The following is a 12,204-nucleotide window of genomic DNA, read 5'->3' on the forward strand; positions in this document are numbered from 1 at the left end:
TGCTGGGTATTGAACTGTATTGAATGGATGGATCATTTCTCTCATCCTTTGTTGAGAACTCCAATCTCTTAAGTAGAATGCTGGACAGTACTGGAGGTTGTTATGCAAACAAAGGAATAGGGCCAAGCAGTGTTTATTAGGAGAAATTTATAGAGAGGGAAGCAGTAGTGAATGTGAGGGTCCTGGTTGTCCTTGGCACATCCCAGACCAGGAATATGCACACTAATCTGGAGGGCCTGGAAGTCAGTCAGACTCTTGGAGAGGGTGCTTGCCCCTGGGGCTGTGAGGCATTTAAACTGCTGATTAGAGAAGTGTCAGCTCTTCCCCTGCTGTGATCAGAGCCTAAAATAAAATAGCAGCATGACATGGAAGAACCTGGGTTTCAGCCTTCTCCTGGCTACTTGTCAAATGTGGCTGAGGAGAGAATCGGATTCTTTCCTGCCTACAAGACAGCTTTGCAATTCTAGCTATGTGATGTGACACGTGCATCAGTATTTACTCCATATATATTCATGTTTAGGAAGCAGTAGTCCCTGCCACAGGAAGATGGGAAAGAAGGCTGAGATCCAAGTTTTCTTAACAGCCAAAACTTTTATCTTAAGCACAACCTTAGGGGACAACCAGTTTCCACAGAGCCTTGCTGGAGGTTGCCTCTACTCCTCTGAAGGCAGTCTACAGGAAATCCCACTTGAATATGTCCACACTTACCTGTTAGTGGTCATGTAATAGCTACACATTAATCTTACCATCATGGCCAGCCATTCACCCATGACTTGATAAAGGACTCTTGTGGTATGGCCCGGCTTCACGCCTCTGATGTCCCCAAGGTACTTGTTACCTTGAACCTCCACACTACTCTCTACCCAGGCCCAGTCAAGACATCCCATTCAAATTTCTCAATACTCCTATGTCCCTGATCTTTTCTCAATCATGGGCAAGTTAATTAGCACAATTCTAAGGCTGTGTTAACTTTCTCAGGTTCTAGAAATTTATTTGAAATTTTAAGTACACAGTAGACCTATGGAGAAGGATTTTGGTTTGGGGCAGAGATGGCTGCTCTATAGTGCTACCTTAACCTTCCCACCTTGACATGTCTCCTTGCTTACAAGAAGTCGGCCTTTGAGTCCTCAAGGAAAGAAGATAGTGTTAACTCAGGTGTCCCACTATGCCTTTGGTAAAGCATTAGTCTTTATTCTAGCACAGATTCAGAGTGTTCTGATGAGATTATGAACACTACATGGGCATCAGCTATCTGGTAAAGTGCAAGGAAATCAGAGATGATGATTGGAAAGACAAAGAGAAAATGAGAGAGAAAGAGAGAGTCCAATACCCGAAAAGGACCAGATGTGGCACAGGTTTCTTTGCATTGTTTCTCAGGCATGCTTTCCCTGGGTATCCACTAAGGCAGAAGCAGCATTCCAATTGATCTTGAACCCTCTTCAGTTCCTTTCAGAGTGGCTCAAAAAAAATAAAACAAACTAGTGAATGAGACAAATAAACTGAAATGGTATGTGGTAATGAATTCACCTTCCAATTCTCAGAAGTCGGAGGATGAGAGAAAGGAACTAAACTCTAGAGGACATTCTGTCCCAGTGGAGGCAGAGATTGAATTATTAAAATATAATACACAGTTAGACTATGCAGGACTAAAATGGGATCATAACAATAGAGCCTTAATCAGTTTGCTAATAGGGTGGATAACAAGATGGCATTCTTCTCTTCTGGAATCTAGACACACTTTCTGGTATTTAAAGGAATACAAGAAGAACTCACACAGGGCATCCTTGTAATGTAAATACTTTTCCAATGGAGAGAAAAAATGACTAAAAGATGGTGAGTTGCCTTCTGACAATATGTCCCAGACATTTTTTCAGTGTTAACGAAGCTCTCTTGGAGTGTAACTAAGTGTTTCTGAGGAATGGTAATTTTAAAGCAGAGGGAAGGAAAATTTCAATAAGAACCAAGTTGCCCCAACTCTCTCTTTATTTTTAAACAGAACCATCAAAGGGCAGCTAACGGAAACATACTTAAGTGGCATTAATTCATCCCTAAGAGGACTCTCCAAGAGTTTTATTGCTACATAAGGGAAAGCCATAAACCAGCAGGAGGAGAAAGCAAAGAAAATAACTTTGAGGAGTCGTCCTAAGAAGGTAGGTAGGTGGCCAGTAATGTATCCTTGGCTGGTTTCCACACAAAGAGACAGAAATTCATGGCAAAGATGCGGACCACAAACAACCACAGTGAAACGCGTAGAGCTTTGCAAAATGTTGTTGAACACTGCACGGGAATATGAAACACCAGAGTGTTCATTTCTCCTCCTCCTCAGCACATGGGATTTCATGTTCCTTCTCAACTCCCCACCTACTGCTTGACTCTTTTCAGTACCACGCATAACTAACAGGGAGCAATGAGTACTGGAACGAGTAGGAAAAAGGGCAGTGAGTCTTTGGACCTGCAAGTGTATTAGGGATCACTTAGTCCACCACTCCGGGTTTTATAAACAAAGAAATGGCATGTTAGGAATTACTTTTGTGAAGGGAGAGAAGTTCAGAGATTGTTACTTGAGATCTGAAGGCCTTAACTTAAAATCAGATCAAGGATTTAGAAATATTCCTCCTGGATACCATCATTTAGCTGAAGGCAAATTTATGACCTTTATCGTAAAGAGAATCTCACAAAGATCCTATAAATTACGAATTTCCACAAACCTCATTTATTCTAAGGTCAGGCAGTGCTTCTGTGTTCATTATAAAGTTCATAAAATCAAAAGTAGCACTCTTCATTAACGTCTAAGGAAAAATATTGTGTAGGATTTTCCATTCTTATGATCAGGACACAAAATTAGGAGCATAGAGCTAAAACTAATATGCACAGAAAAGAATACTATCAATAAAGGGTTAGTGGCTGTGTTGCTCTCTCAGCCATCACTCCACCTGAGATTTAACTTTGTATTCAGATTAGGTAAGTTCCAAGATGAAAATGGGACCATTTGAAAGGATGTATCAGGTCTACTTCATGCATGACCCTGAACTAAATGCAAAGATACTGCACAAAGAGAAGGCTCTGCCTTACTCCTATGGTCAACTGAATGACTTATACTGAGTGTATCTCCCTTATCGCTAGCTTCTAGAACTCTTTAGTCAGAATTTATTTTTCAAAAAAAATTGTAGGTTATATCAATTTGGAGGAAATTAACATATTGCACTTACACATGTTCACGACTGAATATGGCTTCATACTTAGCTGGTATTTTGGATTCGAAGTTACCAATAAAAGAAAGTACATAAAAGAAGCATATGTCAGAACAAATTCATTTGTCAGATTCAAAGTTCAATATGTTTTTTTAAATAATCAGACATCTAAAGGTGGGGAGTGTAGTTTTCAGACACAACCCAAAATATGAAAAACAGTATAGCAATTTTTATATTACTGAAGTCCCAAATCACAGAAAGATCAAGCTAGAAAGAGAAATAGCTGATGGCTGTTGAGAATTAGAATCTGTGAAGTCTACTGTCCTCAGCAACAAAAGCACAGTTCTCAGTCTTACAGTCACTGTCATAGCTATCACCATAGAAACGTCTGCCTGATTTTCATTACAGGTCAGTAACAGAGTGAATAAAATATTATTCGTATTCTTTAAACAAGACTGTAATAGAATGCGGTTACACGTTCATGATTCTCCCTTCCTCCTCTTCCTTTTCTTCCCCTTTCTCAACCCTCTTCTTTCCTTGTAAGCCTTTTCTTCTTTATTTAACTAATAGATAGCACAGCTTAGTGTTTAGAACTTTATTTGATCTAAACATGTCCCTGAGGCTAAATCCCTGTGTCTAACGAAAACCTCTTAGAACAGGTCCTTTGGTCATCATCCCCAAAACACCATTAAGAATTCAAAGATCACCCAGCAAGCAAAAACATGGATGAAATAAGGACTTCATTTGAATAGTTCAGCTCAAAGGTGCTGCTCTCACCCATCAGTCTCTACTTCATCTCTTAACAGTCCAGTGTCACATGTATGCTTTTGCTTGGCTTGGGTGAAGGACAAGAGATGAGGATGAGTTCCACTTCTCTCTTTATCTGTTGACAATCTCCATTTATCCTTCACCTCTTAGTTCTGATGTTTCTCCTTCAAGGACTTTATTTATGTCTAACCAGTCTGGGCCAACTTTACCCTACTTGTCTACATACATACACAATATGAAGATCATAAAAGTACGTATCATTGTTTAATTTTCATGTGTGTGTTTATTAATATTGTACATTATTAGCTTTTGTTAGAATATTGTGAAACTGGTAATTACATTAGCCCACTGATAGTTGCAAGAAACAAAGCAGGAATGAAAATTTTAGAAAACAAAGGCATGACATACAAAAATACCAGAAGCTGCATTTAGAATGAGGGGTGATAGAGGACCTGGTACATAGATGTCTAGTAGTTTTTAAAAAAGGATCTAGTTGTTCAGAGAGGGGGATTCTGTTTTTAGATATTTTCATTTGGTTGCAGAAGCAGGGAGGCCTTACTCCTACCAGATAATGTTGAAAATGAACCACATCTTCAAATTCAGGAGCTTCGTAGAATGAACTGATTTCTGGCTTCCTTCCACAGACTGGAATAGCTGCCCCAGTACAGGGAGCATTCCCATGGGAGGGATATAGGGGAAATTCAGAATTTGCCAGTAGTACCACATTCACCACAAACTAGCACCTCCTCTTCTCCCTCCAGGCATCGGGCCTCCATCTGATTTAAATCATTTCCTTTGTCTCGTAATTTAGTAAAAGAAGGTCTTCCAGTGCACATAAGGACATCATCACAGAGGTCACAGAGAAAACTACCCACTGAGTCATCTTCTTCAGCATCCTATTGGCAGTCGTATCCTAAGGAATCACACTTAGGAAGCATTTTTGCAATGGCATTGTGTACACTTTTATAAACTTAATTATGTCGTGTGATGTGTTCTGCTCATAAAAATGTCCTTGCACACTCCCAGCCTGCATAACTCATGAATCCTTCAAATGTGGCCTCCTTGCCACAATTCTCTATCCTTTCTCCACTTCCTTTTTCTCTAAAGAATGTTCACTGGATTAACTGCAAACCTTATGATTTTCCTCTCAGACAGCACATCCATCTCTCTCTCCCTCAAAAATAAATCCTGCCCTTTAAATAAATGGAGCTTGCAATACCAAGATAGCTGTGGTTTTGTTGCACTATGTGCTTTGCCTACGTTCAAAGGGCAGGATGTTACCACGCAGGCTAATTATCTAGATGGAGCTGTGGTTACAAAGTGGAGGATTTTAGAGACTGCCCTTTCGGTGGCTGACAATTTATCACAATTTGATGTTTTAGGCTTAGTCCCAGATTGAGGACTAAATTATTTAAAATTTAAACTCTTTGTTGGGAACAGTCATGTGGAATGATTTCTGTTGCTTCTGAACCATGCAACAGAGGAAAAAACAAACATACTTTCACTGACCAAGAAATTTGATTTTTTTTAATTCTTTGATAATTTAGAAAATTTCAGGACTAACTGTTGTAACCTTAGAAAGACTAGTATTCTTTGACCAGAAATTAGTTCTGTGTGTGGAAGTGGATAAGGGGTAGAAGTAGTCAATTTTAGAAGACTATGATTACTTTTATTTTCTAAGTACTGTTGATTTGATTTAATATTTTAACCATGTATGATAACAATTCTAGGGATTTTGTTTTGTTATAAAGTCATTAACAGCTGTATGAATCAAACAAATGAAATGTCAACAATTGACCTCCTCAAAGCAACTTTCCCAAGAACTGGAGGGAACACCAACACTGGGCATGAGCCCCTAAGTTCTTCTCTAAGTCCGCAAGCCACTTACATGACATGCGGAGATTCAATTAATAAACATCTTAGTATACATAAAATGGATTAAACTCAAACTTGTTCCTTGATTTGGAAGATTTGTTTGTTTCACAATTTCTCATGAAAATACCAAAGAGAATAATCCACTGACATAATAGCTTGTTCATTAAAAGAGAATGCCAGCACAGGACTTGATTTAGTCTTCTCACTATACACTGATGGAGTAACAACACTTGGACAACAGAATGCAGCAAAGGGGAAAACTTATGATGTAGTCACTGTCCTCAGATATCACTCTCACACACAAGCCTGTGAAGGGTTTACCTCCTGTTTCCAGGAAGTGCCCAAGTCAACTGGAAACTGAGCCCATTGTACTTAAAAGTCTTAACAAATTTTCTAACACTAAGAAACACCATTAAGTCACACACGTTTCATCTAACCCCTAAACCTTTTCAGGAAAACACCATGCCCAGATAAAACACCCAGAAGGCCAGCTGGATTACAAAAGGAGAAAAAAGAAGCTGAAGTCCAACATTTGGTCCTCCCTATCCCTGTCTCCTATACCTCCGTGCCACCGTAGAGCTCCCTGGTCCTTAAGGCTCTGACTCAGGTGAAGGCCATTCAGAAAGCAAGTGTGGCTTTGTCTATCTGCAGAATGTTGTTTTTAACTCAGTGGTTTTATGCTTAAGTGTTTGAGCATTAATAATTTTTATCATCTTACTTTATCAAATAAATTCATGTTATTTACAAAGGACCACTTCAACCACAACTACCCTGCACCCATAGACTCACAACTTTTTCGTGGGAAACCATTGCCTATGCTTATATTAATGTGGGTGCAGGGATCCAAGCTTTGGTCTACTGAAAAAACCAGTACTCTTAATGGCTGAGCCATGTCTCCCGCCCATTCGCTTGCCAGTCTTACTCCAGAAGACATAGCTAACATTTATTGAATGACTCTCCAAGAATTTTAAGACCACACATTATATGAAGATTTCATGATTTCATTCACAGACATTTTTATGGGGATAGGGTCTTACTATGTAACCATGACTAGAACTTGCTAGTTAGATCAAGCTGACCTTATACTCACAGAGATCAGCCTGCCTCTGCCTCCTGAGTGCTGGGATGAAATACCATATCCAGCCTTCACAGCCCATTTTTAAAGGGTTCTCAACAACCTTCACACTTGTGCTTAGCCTCTGAATCTTCCTTAAGGTAGAACTTTGTTTCTTATTTAGGGTCTCCCTTTGGTTTCTCATTTGGTGTTATTTATCTCTCCCCCCCCTTTTTATTTTAAATTAGAAACAAACTTGCTTCACATGTCAATCCCAGCTCCTTCACCCACTGTCCCAACTCCCCACTCCATCCCTCCTCCACTCCCCAGGGAGAGTGAGGCCCTCCATGGGGAATCTTCAAAGTCTGTATGTCATCCCTGCCAGGGCCTAGGCCCTCCCCCACGTGACTAGGTTGAAAGCAGCCCTCCATGTGGAATGAGCTCCCAAAATCCTCACTGACACCCAGGTTCAGGGGGTCTGGATCAGTCCCATACTGGCCTCCCAGTCATCAGTCTGGGGTCCATGAGCTCCCCCTTGTCTATGTGGGTTTCACCAGCTAGGTCTTCACGCCTTTGCTCATCACTTCTCCCTCTCTGCAACTGGGTTTCAGGAGTTCAGTTCAGTGTATAGCTGTGGGTTATGCCTCTGCTTCCATCAGTCACTGGATGAAGGCTCTAGGATGGCATATAAGGTAGTCATCAATCTCATTATCAGAGGAGAGCATTTAAGGTAGTCTCTCCACTATTGCTTAGATTGTCAGCTGGTGTCATTCTTGTAGATCTCTGTAAATCTCCCAAATGCCACATCTCTTCTCAAACCTATAGTGGTACCCTCTATTATGGTATCTCTCATCCTGCTCTCCTCTATTCTTTCCCCTACTCAACCTTCCTGCTTCCCCCATGTTCCCAATCCCCTCAGGAGATCCTGTCCTATTCCCCTTCTCCGGGGTACAATGGATATCTCTCTTAGGGTCCTTCCTATTTCTCAGACTCTCTGGTGATGGGATTGTAGGCTGGCAATCCCCTGCTCTATGTCTAAAATCCATATATGAGTGAGTACATACCATGTTTGTCTTTTTGTGACTGGGTTACCTCACTCAAGATAGTTTCTTCTAGAGTCATGCATTTGCCTGCACATTTCAAGATTCCATGGGTTTTTTTTCCTTCTTTCTTTTTTTTTCTGAGTAGTAATCTGCTGTGTAAATGTATGACATTTTCTGTATCCACTCTTCAGTTTAGAGGCATCTAGGTTGCTTCCAGGTTCTGGCTATTACAAATAATGTTGTTATGAACATAGTGGAACATATGTCCTTGTTGTACGAATGTGCATCTTTGGGGTATATGCCTAAGAGTGGAATTGCTGGGTCTCCATTTTCCTGAGGAATCTCCATACTGATCTCCAAAGTGGCTGTACAAGCTGGCACTCTCACCAACGGTAGAGGAGTGTTCCCCTTTCTCCACATCCTTTCTAGCATAAACTGTCATTGGTGTTTTTGATTTTTTGCCACTCTGATGGGAGTAAGATGGTATCTCAAAGTTGTTTTGATTTGCATTTTCCTGATGGCTAAGGATGTTGAGTAATTTCTTAAGTGTCTGTCAGCCATTTTAGACTCCTCTACTAAGAATTATCTATTTAGTTCTGTACCCCACTTTTTAATTGGATTATTTGGTGTTTTGGGGTCTAGCTTCTTGAGTTCTTTGCAAATTTTGGAGATCAACCCTCTGTCTAATGTGGGGCTTGGGAATATCTTTTCCCATTCTGTGGGCTGACATTTGTCTTTTGACTGTGCCCTCTGCCTTGCAGACGCTTCTCAATTTCAGGAGATCCCATGTATTAATTGTTGACCTCACTGTCTGTGCTACTGGTGTTATGTTCAGGAAGTGGTCTCCTGTACCAATCAGTTCAAGGTTACTTCCCACTTTGCCTTCTAAGAGGTTTAGTGTGACTGGATTTATGTTGAGGTCTTTGATCCATTTGGACTTAAGTTTTGTGCATGGTGATAGATACGGATCTATCTACAGTCTTCTACATGCCAGCATCCAGTTATGCCAGCACCATTTGCTGAAGATGCTTTCTTTTTCCTATTGTATAGTTTTAGCTTCTTTGTCAAAAATCAGGTGTTCATAGGTGTGTGGGTTAATATTAGGGTCTTCAATTCTATTCCATAGGTCTACCTGTCTGTTTTTGTGCCAATACCAAGCTGTTTTTATTACTATAGCTCTATAGTAGAGCTTGAAGTCAAGGATGGTGATGCCTCCTGAAGTTTCTTTATTGTACAGGGGTGTTTTCGCTATCCTGGATCTTTTGCTTTTCCATATAAAGTTGAGAATTGTCCTTTCAAGGTCTATGAAGAATTGTACTAGTATTTTAATAGGGATTGCATTATATCTGTAGATTTCTTTTGGTAAGATTGCCATTTTTACTATGTTGATCCTGCCTATCCAAGAGTATGGGAGATATTTCCATTTTCTGGTATCTTTAATTTTTTCTTTAAAGACTCAAAGTTCTTATCGTACAGGTCTTTCACCTGGTTGGTTAGGGTTACCCCAAGACATTTTATGTTGTTTGTGGCTATTGTAAAGGGTAATGTGTCTCTGATTTCTTTCTCAGCACATTTATTATCTATATATAGTAGGGCTACTGATTGTTTTAATTAATCTTGTATCCTGCCACTTTGCTGCTTATCTTTCAAGAAAAATTTTATAAAGAGATTTTGAAAATTCTATCCCCAACTCTAAGACAGATTAGAAAGTCATTGGAAGTGTGAGATACATCTAACTTTCCAATATCAAAAAACGTGATCATCTCAACTCATAAGTCCATTAACCTATGAGCAGGTAATTTCTTCACATTCTCAGTTACTAGAAAACATCAGGATTGCAAAAGACCTTGAGTTCTGATAGCCAATATCCTCATTCTGAAAGTAAATGGAAGATGCTCAGGAGGATGGGTGACTCAGAGCTACAACTTAAGCTGAAAACAACGATGCTTTCATCCACAGGAAGGGGAAATTTCACTTTAGAATGTCCTCTTTCAAGGGTTCTCTCAAGTGTTTTGTAAGCTGCTTAGGAGCTGACAATATTCCAGTTAGAGAAACAAAGGGAGTTAATTACAGGTTTCAAATATGTGAACTATTATTTGAAGAAAAAAATATTCTCCAGATGTTTCCCACCTCCTTTGAGAATAGAAAAAGAGGAAATGAGCTTAAGGTCTAGCAGAAAAGATTCTGATTAGATATTAAGAATTCTGTGAAGTACTGTAATTGGTGACTCAGAAATTATGCAACCTCCTCTAGAGAGCTGTTGGAATGCAGTGCTCATCCACTCGTTTCAGGGGGGGTTATGTGTGTGGCCCATTTTGGTGGCAAAACCTAATGGACTTCTCAAGTCCTACATGTCCCACAAGGGCATGTTCTTCCTGTAACTAGTAGGTAGGGTTGTTGAATGCTCTTAATTATAATGGAATTTGGAATTGTAAGTGAGACATACAACTCAAGATTAGCTTTCATCAGTCCTGACATATGTAGATGGGCAAATGAGTTGAAATCATTACATGGTTATTGAATGATCTTGCCCAGTATACCCATTGGATTGATTGGGCAGTATCTGATGGGTTTATTTACTTGGGTTCTGTTATATGGTTCAACATATTCACCTTACAAGTAGCTTTGTGACATCATGAATAACTAATCCTAAGAAAAAAGAGTATTAGGTTCAGTTCAAGATCTTATCTTATAATGCGCAACTTCATTGTTTCAACCAACAAGAAGGCTTGGTTGCTTGGAGAACAAAATTAAGAAGAGTGAAAGTGTAGTTAGACGAATCTGTACCTCAAAAAAAGAAACGAAGGTATGGTGCTCCTAGAAGTAACCAATGGGAGTTTTAAATTTCTACCTTGAACTGTAACAAGGATAAGTATATCTGAATTTTTTGATTTTCAGAAAAATAATCAATCATATAAGTACAGGATGGGGAGATAACAACTGAAAGACCCTAATGGCCCTAATAGTTCTACAGATTCTATAGCGAAAACATGTAATATCATCACTTAGGATGTAGGAGGTGAAGGCAGTAAGATCAGAGGTTCAAAGTCATCCTCATCCTCAGAAAGTTAGAAGTCAGTCTAGATTGCAGAATGTTCTGTCTCAAAAAAATAAAATGAATTAATTATGAACTGATTAACAATTAGTAATCTACATGATTATAACTTAGCTGCACACTGCCTCTCCATTCCCCAACCATTCTCAAGTTTCAGTTTTCTCATTTATAACCAATCATTCTTGTTCGGAGACAACCTGGGCACAGCATTGAGTGATTCCCCAAAGATAACTCATGCCCACAAAAGGATTCACTTTTGGATTTCAATGTATGGAAGAGAAAAGGAGTGATTTACAATATATACTCTGTAACAAACATCTGAAATGTGTATAAGTTTTTCTTCACTGCCACTGCACCATGAGAATCTTTTTCGCTGAGTTGTCACAAGCACAAACGTATGCTACAGTTAACCTGCTCCGGATTCCCTGGAAGGACAAATATGTTCCTCTTTATTGTTGACAGTTGCTACTGTCTTCCTTTAGAAGCCAGGTGAGAGCCACTCAGAGGCTCAGTTCCCTGTAAAGTGGGTTTTTAAAGAGCATGATCTCAGTGAAGGATGACCACCAACTCCAAACCTGCCTCTCCCTCTCCTGCTTTGAGTTTCCTCTATATCCATCACATTGTTAGATTTCCTGTGCCCACACCAAAGCATAATCCTCAAACTGTTCAGAACACAGTCCTCATGTATAGGTTAAACAAAAGTCAAAATAGTATTTAACATGTTGACAAAGTTGATTTAAAATAGTTTAAAACCTATATTCTTGAAAATCAACACATAGAAAGAATACTGATATTATACTAAATTAAATCAAAACTTATTAATAGTATAAGACAAAAAAGAACCTCACGATCTTGAAAGTGCTAATCAATATCAATTGTAGAGTAATTTATATCTGTAATTCTAATATAGCCTAAAAATTCAGATCTCTGGTTAACCATAGAGTAGGCAAAGGATGGTCATGTGAGCTTTTATTATTTTTCACTTTTATTGAAAATAATTTCTTTTCTCAAACAATATATCCTGATTGCAATTTCCACCTTTCTACTCCTCCCAGTTCCTTCCCACCTACATTCCTATCCAGATCCATTCCCTTTCTATCTTTCATTAGAAGAGAATAGGCTTCTAAGCGATAACAACCAAACTAACAAGATAAAACAAAAGTCATCACATCAAAGTTGGACAAGGCAAACCAACAGAAGGAAGAGCGCCCAGTAGAA

General features: G+C 39.3%; 1 protein-coding gene across 3 annotated transcripts in view; it reads left to right on the forward strand.

Annotated features, from left to right (window-relative positions):
- Positions 1 to 12,204, forward strand: part of Col8a1 (collagen type VIII alpha 1 chain) — a 127,085-nt gene that overhangs the window by 98,675 nt on the left and 16,206 nt on the right. For 2 of the 3 annotated variants that reach the window (XM_040750625.1, XM_040750623.1), the window contains exon 3: positions 1,997 to 2,150. The exons of the other annotated variant lie outside the window; for it this stretch is intronic. The gene's annotated coding sequence lies outside the window, so the exon portion shown is untranslated. The remainder of the gene's footprint in view (positions 1 to 1,996; positions 2,151 to 12,204) is intronic. 3 annotated transcript variants of the gene reach the window in all.

This window comes from Mesocricetus auratus, unplaced genomic scaffold (assembly GCF_017639785.1).
Source record: "Mesocricetus auratus isolate SY011 unplaced genomic scaffold, BCM_Maur_2.0 Super-Scaffold_100008, whole genome shotgun sequence".
NCBI lineage: Eukaryota > Metazoa > Chordata > Mammalia > Rodentia > Cricetidae > Mesocricetus > Mesocricetus auratus.